Raw genomic sequence first — 12,491 nt, forward strand, 5'->3', positions numbered from 1 at the left:
AGTGTGCCTTTCATACTTACAGAAATCCTCAAGAGCAGTTATTTCTGTGTACACGTATTATGGGCACATAACTGTTGTCCACTAAGCCCATTACGTGGGTTAAAATAAAACCTCTCGTAACCGTCTGCCCCACGTGTTTTTTACCTCTTCGATCCATGTTTTATTAACTGCTTTAAGATAACTACTCAAACTACTTTAAGAAACCTCTAGTAACCTTCTTCATTTATTTTCGAGCACTTCTCTGTTCGATTCGAATAATGTTTTTCGACCCATCTCGCACGTGACCAAATAGGGCTGCTGATACGATCCTGGTAAGTGTTCGACCTTTATCTCCCTTCCGAGTAGTTTCATAGATATAGCTTTCGAGTAGCTTTCGAATTCTGGGTTTCGAGTAGCTCTAACAAATGCCCCCCTAGGAATTCAGTTTCGATGAACATGCTGGGTGAGAGAAGAACTCAATTCCTATCAAGGGATCTCTTCAATGCTCTTTCAACTAATTGATGTCAATTGATAACCTTTCGATGAAAACCTATTCTGACCTGTACCCTGATTTGCATTTAATGCACATGACCGTTTGATGCGACCTTGATGGCAATAACGGCACGTGTTTCCTTTGTTTCACTGTTATCAAAATATTCTGGCGGCCGTTTTTATTATTTGATTTGAATTTTAACTTGAATTACAAGCCCGTTTCATCTCAAGCCCATTAAAACTCCTTTTTTACCCTAGGGTAAAACCACATTCACTACATTTCTTCTTGGCGCTCAAGTCTTCTTACTTTCTGCTACTGCGTTTCTTGGCTTCTTCCTTCTCCGGCAACCTTCATACCTTCATTATAAGCTTTTTGCCTTCATCAATATTTCCACCGTCATGGCCTCTTCTGCTGCGTCTACCTCTGCTGCCATAGCTTCCACAGTGTCTCCTACTGCCGCTTCTGCCTCATCTCCAACTATGGCTTCTGCTTCGTCTCCTACTGTGGTTTCTACATCATCTCCTACGTTGGCCGTTGCAACATCCCATGCTGTAATGACGACTGCAACCTCCAGTCAGTCCATTCCTTTGTTGATGAGTAATGCGCAAGTTTGTACTGTCCCTGAGAGCAATGAGACCTTTGTACCCATTCCTGGCATGGAGGAGGCTAGCCTCAAGATTTATAATTCTCAGGTACTTCTTCCCTTCTCCCTTGAGAATGGTAATATGCATGCTTTTCTAGGACCGTTTATTGGTCAAAATAAGAAGAAATTTGGTAATACTTTGTTACCTGAGGATTCGTCCACTCTACCCTTTATTCATTCACCAGAGATAGATCTTTCTTTGCTTAGAAACACTACCAAGATTTTTAGGGCCTTTCCCCCCGTCAAAAATAGGCATTTGGAATGGTTACTTCGTGTGGAAAATGAAATGAGTTCTTCATGGGTCAAAACTGGTATATTTGAGTTCATTCAGCTTGCAAAGTTTGACTTACATCTGTTCGACCCACAAATGCTCTTGTCTGCGATTTTCTTCTGGAATAGGGAGACGCGAGCCTTCGAGTTTCCCTGTGGGTTCGTTTGCCCTACCTTATTGGATATTGCTGCAATAACTGGTTTAACCCCTTTAGGCGATAGATTCCACCCTGATGTTTTCGAGGAAGAAATTTCGATCAAAGAACTTTCCATCACATGGGATAAGAAGACGTATCTAGCTTTCATCAATGCCCATGTAGGACAACCCGGGACCCCTGTTTCGCCTTTTGAACATATTGCCTTCTTAATGTACTGGTTATCTGCTTGCGTTTTTTGTACTCCTTCGCTTCAGGTTCCAAAATACTATTTCACTCTCGCCCAAGCCTTACATTTGAAAAAGAAAGTTTGTTTAAGTAAACTTTTATTGGCCTCCTTGTATACCTGTCTCGATGAAGCTTCTGAAAGCCTTTTCCGAGAGACTGGACCTCAAAATCTTTCTGGACCATTATGGCTACTTCAACTATGGCTCAATGCCATTTTCGAGAAGAAACTATCCCTCACTTCAACCTTTACTCCCACCTGTGAACTTGAGGGTGCACGTTTAACCACTTTGACCCCTCGAAAACGTTTAGTTGATAATTTTGCAACATATATTGACGCCATTCTAAGCTTCACTGAATTTAGTGAGGACTTAGCTCCTTTCATTCGACCCACCTTGACAGGTCCATGTTGGCTTCGACAAAATAACCAGGTTTGGAATATCACCCCAGCTTCTGTCGAGATGTGGGCTAGATTTTTATCTTGGGACGTAATCATGTCTGGTATGAGACAAAAAGAAGTTAGGATCTATCCCTACCAGCCTCAAATGTTTGCTCGCCAATTTGGTCTGGGTCAGATGAAACCTCTTCCCCTTCGAAGAAAGAAAGTATTGACTCTGACATCTGTGTCGATACGGGAAACTATGAGGAAGTTTTAGAGTTTATTCTTCGACCTGAAAAAGAACTTAGATTCACCCCATGCCGTTTCTCTCCCTCTTTCTTAGTGTCAAAGTGTTATCTTCGATGGTGGTGTACATATCATATGGATAAACTTCTCGATTTTGATGCATTTTTGAAGAAGCTGATTAACTCTCCTCTTTCTTCGCAGGGTCCCAAACAATCAGGTACTTTCAAGAACTGAATTATTATTTATCAGTTTGAGCAATTTTTTAAAGTGTGTTATCGACCTGACAACGTTGGTCGAACCATCTTCGACGCGTCCGTCTCTCTATCGAAAATGGTACAGAGGAACATTCGCTCGAAAAAGGTAATTAACCCTAAAGGAAAATCTGATTTCAAAAAATTTTGTCCTAAAAGGATACCTCCTCTTCCAAATTCTCTTTCTGGTTTGGCTAAGTATTTATCTCACCCTTCTTGGGTAAAAACGCTCGACCCATTTTACCTTGAACATAAAGCAATCCCTGTAAAAGATCGAGTTACTTACGCGAGATGTTCCTTGTACGATTTTCGTCGAAGAAGATGGTGGCCTCTATGTTGGGTCGATAACACTAATCCTCCCCCTGGTAAATGACTATACCCAAGAAAATTTTCGATTTCTTGACTGTAATAACCTCATTCACTCACTATGTTCTTACACAGCTGCTGTTTTCCAACGTGTTCCTCAACACGATGAGCAAAATCCCGATTGGGAAAGTGATGATAATGATGATGCAAAGGGATCATCATTACAAAGTCGAAAGAGAAAGACCGCTGCTGACAAGGTTTCGTTACGTTCTAAGGTACAATTCTTTTCGATTTTTTGCCCTTTACTAAAACTTTTAGAATTTATTTTACTTTGCCTCTTCTGGTTCTTACATTGCAGAGTACTGAAACCTCGAAAAAATAAAAAGTGGGCTCTGACAGTACTAAAACTGTAAGTAAACTAAAGTACTCAACAATACAGGTGCTACCTTACCTTTCGAGTTTTCTAGTTATCACAATTGTTCTTTCACTTTCAGGTCTTGACCACGAAAAAACCTGATAAAGGGAAGGGAAAGTTGATGGCTCCCCTTTCCAAGAAAGCTCAGAAGCCTCCCACTGAGAAGCTTCTTAAAGATGCCATGAAATCAGTGCCTAGGGTATTTTTATTTTCTGATTTCGACTGGATTTTCTCATTCGACTTGGATATTTCTAAAATACTTATTCGTCATAGGACACCGAAATCATCAATGTTGATTCTTCTCGAGAAATGTCGAGAGATATTCCTCCTGTCACTGGGGCATCTCAACAGGTTCATTCTTGCTCTTTCCTGATTTCCTATCATTTCGTTCGTGAAATGTTTAACAACAACTAACAACAATTTGCTTATGATCTCATCATTGATTTGTAGTTAGCCACGTCTCAGTTGAATGTTACTGAAATAACTTCGATTATGGCCTCGATACAAATTCCTCCTCAGGTCGAAGAGGACAAGGTTCCCTATCGGAACCTTTGGTGAATGTGGAGACTTTGCGAGAGTCTGCCTAAGGTGAAGATTCTTTTATGCTTCATCCCCCCTTGAATCCAAACAAGGGTATATTTCTTTTACCTCTACACCTTTATCGAAACTCTTAACGGAATTATCTCATATAGCTATTTTCTCTTTTTGTGCAGATTCAACTGAGTCTCCTAGGCCCTTCACTACTTCCCCCTCGACTCAAGGAGGTGCTACCTCTTCCATTCAGGGCCTTTCATCAATTCCTTCTCCAGATTTGGACTTGATGAACTTCTTTAATGACGAGGATGAAGATATTAACAGTATCTTCGAGGTGCTGAACAATTGGACGAGTGGTCCTTCTGGGTCGAAAAAAGAAAAAGAAAAAGAAAAGGTCATCGAGCAAGGTTCTGAGATCCCATCTTATCAACCTTTGCTTGATTCTTTCCGATTGAAAGCATATGTCGAAAACCTTGACCAAGCCTTTCTCCTCCCTACGTTTAAGACAGAAGTGGAACAGATGGTCGAAGATTTATTGTCTTATTCGGATCTTCCTCCCGAGGTTCATTCTGAGTTGCAGGAATTTATTAAGCCCTTCAGCCTCGCATGGGATCTTCAAGCTCAATGGTCCACTGCCTTCCAGGAAGTGTCTCAGATTGAGATCGAAAGCGAGGACGACCGTGTTAAGCTCGAGAGCCTTCGTGAGGAGTTGATTTCCATCAAGAGCTCAACGGCAGAAATGATTTCTTCTTTGCAAAAATTACAAAAAGAGGAGGAAGATATAGAAACAACTATCAAGGTTCTTCAACATGAATTGGACAAAACCCGCTCAAAGAAAGATGGTATCAAGGTCTAGAGCCAAGAAATCAAGCAGCGTTAAACATGTCTCAAAGATGAAGGCAAGGCCATATCTTCTCAACTTGCGAAGACCTTGGAACAGAAGAAGCACTTGGAGGCTCAATGCACTTCTCGAAGGCAAAGCCTGGATGAGGCTTATAAGGCTTTCAAGGATTTTAAATCAAAATTTTGTAATAATTAGATTTCCCTTTTCTATCTTTGCTCTTTTATTTATCCTTGAACAATTAGCACTCTACCCTTTTATGAAAGCACTTTAAGTATTTCCCATTTATTACTTTGCTTGCATTCGAATTTAATTCTCTAATAACATACGCATTGCTGGAATATACTTGCTCGACTCTAAAAGGACCATCCCAATTACATGATCACTTTCCTAAGTATCGAGATTTCTGGTCTACGGGAAGGATAACTTTTAATACCAGGTCCCCAACTCGAAAGCGTTGTATTTTGACTCTCTTATTGTATGCTCTTTCGACTTTCTCCTTTTGTTGAACAAGGTTTTGTACTGCGATTAATCTTTCTTCGTCTAAAGATATTAATTCATCATACATTAAATTCCAATAATCTTCAGTAGGCAAATCATTTTGTTTTTGCACGTGAATTGATTGTAAATTAATATCTAAAGGAAGAATAGCATCATGCCCATATACCAATTTATAAGGAGTAGTTTTTGTGGCATCTCTAGGCGAATTCCTATAAGCCCATAGAATTTGAACCAGAGTTTCGTGCCAACTTCGAGGCTTGTTCAATATATGTTTTTTTGATTAAACCAATTACCACTTTATTAGCAGCCTCGACTTGACCATTTTCTTGTGCATAATACGGTGTTGAAGTTATTAACTTGATTCCTCTTGATTGAGCATATTGGGCAAATTTTTGACCTGTAAACACCGTGCCTTGATCAGTAGTAATTGTTTGGGGAATCCCAAACCTTGTAATAATATGATCTTCGACAAAATCAATTATGTCTTTTTGCTCAACTTCTTTTAAAGGAATAGCTTCAACCCATTTTGTAAAATAATCTATGACAACTAATATATACTTGTGGTTTTTCGAGGATGGTGGATGTATTTGCCCTATAATGTCAATTGCCCACCCTCGAAATGGCCAAGACTTAATGATCGAATGTAACTCACTTGCAGGTACCTTTTGTATTGGTCCATGTTTTTGACACTCTTCACAGCTTCGTGCGAACTCGATACAATCCTTAAACATAGTTGGCCAATACAAACCTTTTCTCGACAAAACCCATTTCATTTTTTCACCTGCTTGATGCGCTCCACAAATGCCTTCATGTATTTCTGCCATAGCTATATAACTTTCATGTGTTCCAAGGCACTTGAACAAAATTCCATCGAAACCCTTTTTATATAATTCATTGTTCAACAAGATATAATTGAGAGCTTGTAGCTTAATCTTTCTTTCGACCTTCATATTGGGATTTTGCAAATATTCGATCAATTTGCTCCTCCAATCTGGTTGACTCGAGGAACCAATACTCATAATCTCTCGATGCTCTATCAATTCATTTTCTGTATGAATTAGATACTCGAGACACTCTTTACCTACTTTATACCCTGAGGCTATCTGAGCCAACTCATTTGCAATGGTATTCGAGTTTCGAGGAATATGTTGTAGCTCAGCTTCATCAAAAACGTTAAGTAACTGCACAGCTTGAGTTTTGAATTCAATTAATTTTTCATTTAAACACTTATATTCTTGCGCTAATTGTTTGATGACTAATTGTGAATCACCTCGAACTGATACGTTTCTAGCACCTAACTCTTTGAGGATTTCGAGTCCCGTTATTAGTGCCTGATACTCGGTTTCATTGTTCGAGTATCCCTTGTATGTTTTAAATGATAACTTAGTCGGGAACCCTTCGGGAGAGATGATTAAAAGACCTATCCCAGTGCCTAATTCGTGTTTCGAGCCATCGAAATATAATCGCCAAAGCTTGGCGGTTAGGTAAATAATTTCTTCAGTTTCATTCGAATGATCTGCGAGAAAATCTGCAATTATTTGTCCCTTAATTGCTTTTAGCGGCTCGAAAGTTAACGAGTATTCAGTTAACGCGAGTGCCCATTTGCCGACTCGAGAATGTAACACAGGTTTACACAACATATATTTAATCACATTACTTCGACAAAATATTACAACATCATGAGTCCTAATATAGTACTTCAACTTTGTACAAGCAACATAAAGACTTAAACATAATTTCTCTAAAGGGGTATATCTAGTTTCTGCTCCTACTAACATTCGACTTAAATAATAAATGACTCTCTCGATGCCATTATCATCATCTTGCGCCAGCATGCCCGCAATAGTCGAATCGCTAGCTGAAATGTACAACTTTAGTTGCTTCCCTTTAGAGAGTGGTGCAAGCACTAGAGGATGAGTCAAATAAACTTTGATTTCATCGAACGCTTTCTGGTGCTCTTCATTCCATCGAAATTTTTGCTCCTTTTTTAAACGTAAAAGAGGAGAAAATACTTTAGTTTTACCAGACAAGTTTGATATAAATCTTCTCAGAAAATTTACTTTACTTAGGAGAGATTGAAGTTCCTTCTTGTTTGATGGAAGTTTAGTCTCCATGATAGCTTTCGTCTTGTTTCAATTTACTTCAATTCCTTTATGGTGTATGACAAACCCCAGAAATTCTCCCGCTGTAACACCAAAAGCACATTTTAGAGGATTCATTTTCAAACCATGTTTTCTCATTCTCTCGAAAGATAATTTTAAATGGCTTAGGTGATCCTCTTTTTGCTTCGACCCAACAATTATATCATCAATATATACTTGTACAAACTTACCAATTAAATCATGGAATATTAAATTCATTGCCCTCTGATAAGTAGCACCTGCATTTTTTAATCCAAATGGCATCATCACCCATTCATAGACGCCTAAAGCACCTGGACATCGAAAAGTAGTTTTCGACACATCATTAGCTGCAATATAAATTTGGTTATATCCAGAATAACCATCAAGTAAACTCATAATTTCATTACCTGTAGCAGCGTCTATCATAGTTTCAGCAATGGGCATAGGATATTCATCTTTGGGAGTGTTGCATTAAGATCTCGAAAGTCGATGTATACTCTGAGTTTTCCATTCTTTTTTATAACAGGCACGACATTCGATATCCACTCAGCATATCTTGAAGTTCTGATGAACTTCGCTTTCAGTAATCTCTCAATTTCTCCCTTGATTTTTTCGATTACTTCAGGAGCGAACCTTCGAGGACTTTGCTTCACAGGTTTCTTTCCTGGGATCATGGGTAGCCTATGTTCTACCAATTCTCGGTCTATTCCTGGCATTTCATTGTAATCCCAAGCAAAGCAGTCTTTATATTCATGCAGTACTCGAATTATTTCCTCCTTTAACTCCCCTTGCAAGAACTTGCTAACATAAGTGACTCTCCTATTTTCGACAGTTCCCAGATTAATTTCTTCAAGTGGGTCTTGGGATTCTAGCTTATGTTCTTCATTGGCGGCTCTTTCGAATCCCAGAGGCGAATCATCGAAAATACAATCTAATTTCAACTCCAATTCTTGATCTCTGTTTTCTTTTGAAATTTCAATTTTTCGACCTGCCTGTCCTTCTTTTTTTTTTATTTTCTTTTTTGGTCGAGATTCCTTGATCTCTTTGGTTTTCTGTTTTTTGTTTTTCTTCATTCTTTTCGATTCCGAAGTCTATCTCTTTTTCTCCTCTTTTTTGTTTTTCTTTTTTCCTTTTTGACCTCGAAATCTATTTTCCCTTTCTTTTTTTTTCTTTGGCCAAAGTGGCCGTGCTATTTTCATCAATTTTCTTTGAACGTGCCTCTTCACCTTCATTTTCCTCGGCCATGTTGGCCGTTCGATCGGCCACATAGGCCGATATTCAAGCTAAGAAGCTCGAGTAAGGATCTTCATCCTACATTCCTCCAGTGGAGCCGAATCCTTTTCGGCTCGAATCACAAAACCTTTCTTCACATCCCAGCAGAAAGTTTTCTTAATTCCTTATTCCTCATCCATCACTCCAGAATTATATGCATCGAAAGGTTTGGTCTTTGCAAATGCTGTCAATTGTTGATAAGCAAAATACATACCAACCTCATACGTTTTCTGGTCAGCCTCGAGAACTTCCAACCCTTCGTCATCGTTTTAGAAGAAGATCTTTTGATGCACCGTGGAAGGGACGGCTCCTACCCCATGGATCCACTCTCGACCTAGCAGGACATTAAAATTCGCCTTGGATAGCGTCACTATAAACATGGTGGTCCTCTTTACACTCCCAATCTGCACATCAAGTAAAATCATGCCTTCAGGGTGTGAAGATTTTCCTGCGTAGTCTGAGATCATTATATTGTGAGGCTTCAAATCAGCCAAGGATTTTCCAAACCTCTTCAGCATTGTTTTGGGCAAGATATTCACAGTTGCGCCTCCATCGACCAAAACCTTATTCACCTCTTGTCCCTCGATCATCAATGTTAACAATAGAGGCTTAAGGTGTACTTTCATTTCTTCTGTTGGGGAGTCGAACACGGTAGAGTTGAATTTGGGGATAACCCTCGAGATTTGATTGACCCATATGATCTTCGACTCATAGTTGGGATCATCGAAGAAGTCTTCCCTATGGATATCCTCTTGTTCATTCACGGACTCCATAGCCTCAGCGTACTCGGATGGTAGAATGGAGACTACCCCACAAATATCTTCTAGGGAGTCCTCAAAACCACTCTCGAAATAATCTGTTATCATATCTTCATCGTCTTCGATGAACTTCCGAGATGATTCCCCTTTCTGAGGTACCGGAATCGAGAAACGGTTTCCTCCAAGACCATCAAAGGTAGCCTTCCGCATCCTTTGCAGTCTTCTCCACTGTGTTTTGGTCAGATTGTTGAAAGGCTGTCGAAAGCCACGGCCATAATTTCCATTCGAGAACCTGCCAGGACCTGAGGGCATATTCGATATTTTCCCAGGAATTCCTTGTACTGGGTGCCCAGTATAATTCATTACCTGTTTTCCTCGCCCCATTCCACCAACCATTGGTCTCGGTGGGGCATTCCATTTCCCAATAGAAACATTTGCATTCGGCACAAAAGTATTGCCGAACCTGGATGAGTTATACATCTCCATTCTACCCATTGGTGCATTATATTGAGGCATATGAACTTGCCTCATGTTCAATCCAGCACTCGACCCCTCCTTCAGCTTAGGTTTCTCTCGAAGCATTTCGACTTTATAGCTTCTCATCATTTCGGATTCCTCGAAAGCCTTCGCCGCGGCTCTATCGAAGACAGCGCTGCATCGAGGGCACAACATAACCTCCCGCTCAGCTTCCTTCTTCTTTGACAAGAACTCGACTAAGCTATCTCCCTCTTTAGGATAGATAGGCTCCTGTTCGTTATCAAAATCCTCCATTAATTCCTCGAGCTTCTCATCAGAAATGGGTTCGATGTTCTCATCGTCCTCGACAGCAACGTCCACCATGTTGATGGGCATTGAAACTGGTTCTACATAGCCAGTATGGGCAGCAAATGGATCAACGTCCACCTTCATGTCTTTCTCTTCGAAAGCAAGGCGACCATCAGTAATCGCCCTCTCGATCAAATCCCTGAAACGCACACAATTATTAGTTCAATGGCCATACATATTATGATACTTACAAAACTTCTTTCCTTTTCTCTGCTCGAATGGTGAAATTTTATGGTTTTCTGGGAGTACAATTTGTTTATCCTTTAATAAGATATCAAATATCTTTTCTGCCTTACTCACGTCAAAACTATATTTCTTAATCAAATTTCCTTCTACGCTATCTCCTGGTTTTAACATTTGACACTGATACGTAGGACCAGGACGCAATTCCTCTAAGTTGATCTCAAAATCTTCAGTCGAAATCTCATAATTAGGATCATCACTGAACTCAGAATTTTCTAAATAAGCCACTTTTTCCTTTCGAACAAATTTATCAAATTTTCTTAATCTTTCTTTTTCTAGCTTGATTTGTTCGATTCTTCTTACCTTTTTGGCTAACTGGGCCATATCTCTCAATTGTTCATTTACTAATTTTTTACGTATCGAGAAATCTAACCCTGTTGCTGCAATCCTAACTAATTCATGTTCAGGTATATTAGTATAACATCGAGATTTTAACTGCCTGAACCTATTTAAATAATCATCTAAAGTTTCATGGCTTTGTCTCTTAATGTTCATCAGATCAACTATACTCACTTTCGTTTCTTCTCTGAAAAAATGTTCATGAAAACTACCTTCCAATTGAACCCAAGTGTGTATCGAATTAGGGGGTAAGGTTGTGAACCATGAAAAAGCATGCTTAGTCAATGAACTTGGAAAATATTTCATTTTTAAATATTCATTGTTCGCTAAATCCCCACATTCGACTACATACCTAGCTATATGTTCGACTGTAGACTCAGTTAATTCTCCCGCAAATTTTGAAAACTTTGGGACTTTTATTCCTCTAGGCAATTCGACTTGGGTCACGTAATCTGGGAAGGCTGACACGAAATAAGGACGTTCATTTCGACCTACATCGAATCCATGTCTATTCAGTATCCTTTCTATCATTTGATCTAAGTTATCATTTGGATTTCTATTAGGTCGAACTACATTTTGATGAAAATTTCCATTCCCGCCAAGATTTTCCATCTCATTCAAATTTGAACTCATAGCTCTCGAGGGTGACCCGTCACCCAATTTATCCCCTATTTTGTTTATTAACTCATACAAAGGAGTCATTATGTTATGCATTTGGGTTGACAACAGGTTGACCATGTCATGATTACTATGGTCCATCTGTTGTCGAAGAGCCATCATAACTTGGTTGCTAATACCCGTAGGTACATAACTACCCGATCGAATCAGAGAACCTTCCTGACTTGTTCCTACGTGTTGATATGGGTCTTGCATAACGAAACCCATGCCATTTGGTTCAGGATTATATCCCTGTGGGGATACGTGCATTTGCGGATTTGGTCCTAAGAAAGGCACTAGCATTTCGGCATGCACTGGTTGGGTATTTCGTCAATTCTGTGGCATACCCCAGGGGTATTCCCTAGTGATATTTGCTAGTTCCTGAGTAACATTTGTTTGCCTAGCTGTATTTTCGAGCAACATAGGGGAAGATGCTGCCCCCTGGTCACATTAGTCACATTATCGGGGTGCTCTACATCTACGTGATTATTATTGTTCGAGTTTGTTTCTCTCTGATTATTAGATGTAGACATGGTCCTTCCACTCCTAAGTCTCATGCAACATGCATACCTAAAACAAGTCCAATTATGTTTTTTATTTCAACGAGTCCCACCGGGCGTGCCAATTTGTTTATGGTGGAATTTGTTTAAGGATTCTTTATATTCGGACTAGCATGACAAATATTTCAATTTAGGTATATTATGATTTGAATACTACAGGACGAGAGAAGGAGGAGTAGAAGATTAGTGATTACTTGTTTCTAGATGTTCCTCGATAATTAACAAGTAATAATTTGCATGCACGTAAATGCTAAAATGAACAGAATGAACAATGGATATATTCGCAATACAAATCATGGTTCAAATTACATACTGTCCAAGAGTTATAATTAACGCACTACAACTATGTGATTAGGAGAAATAAAGGAAGAAACCTACACTATAACTACTCCTAGAACAAGAAAAGAAATGTGGCCGAGAAGTGATCATACCCAAAGATAATTCCTCGCAAGGAAGCCATGTGTGCAGGCAGAGAG

This window comes from Cajanus cajan, chromosome 2 (assembly GCF_000230855.2).
Source record: "Cajanus cajan strain Asha chromosome 2, NIPB_CcT2T_4, whole genome shotgun sequence".
In the NCBI taxonomy this organism is placed as follows: Eukaryota; Viridiplantae; Streptophyta; class Magnoliopsida; order Fabales; family Fabaceae; genus Cajanus; species Cajanus cajan.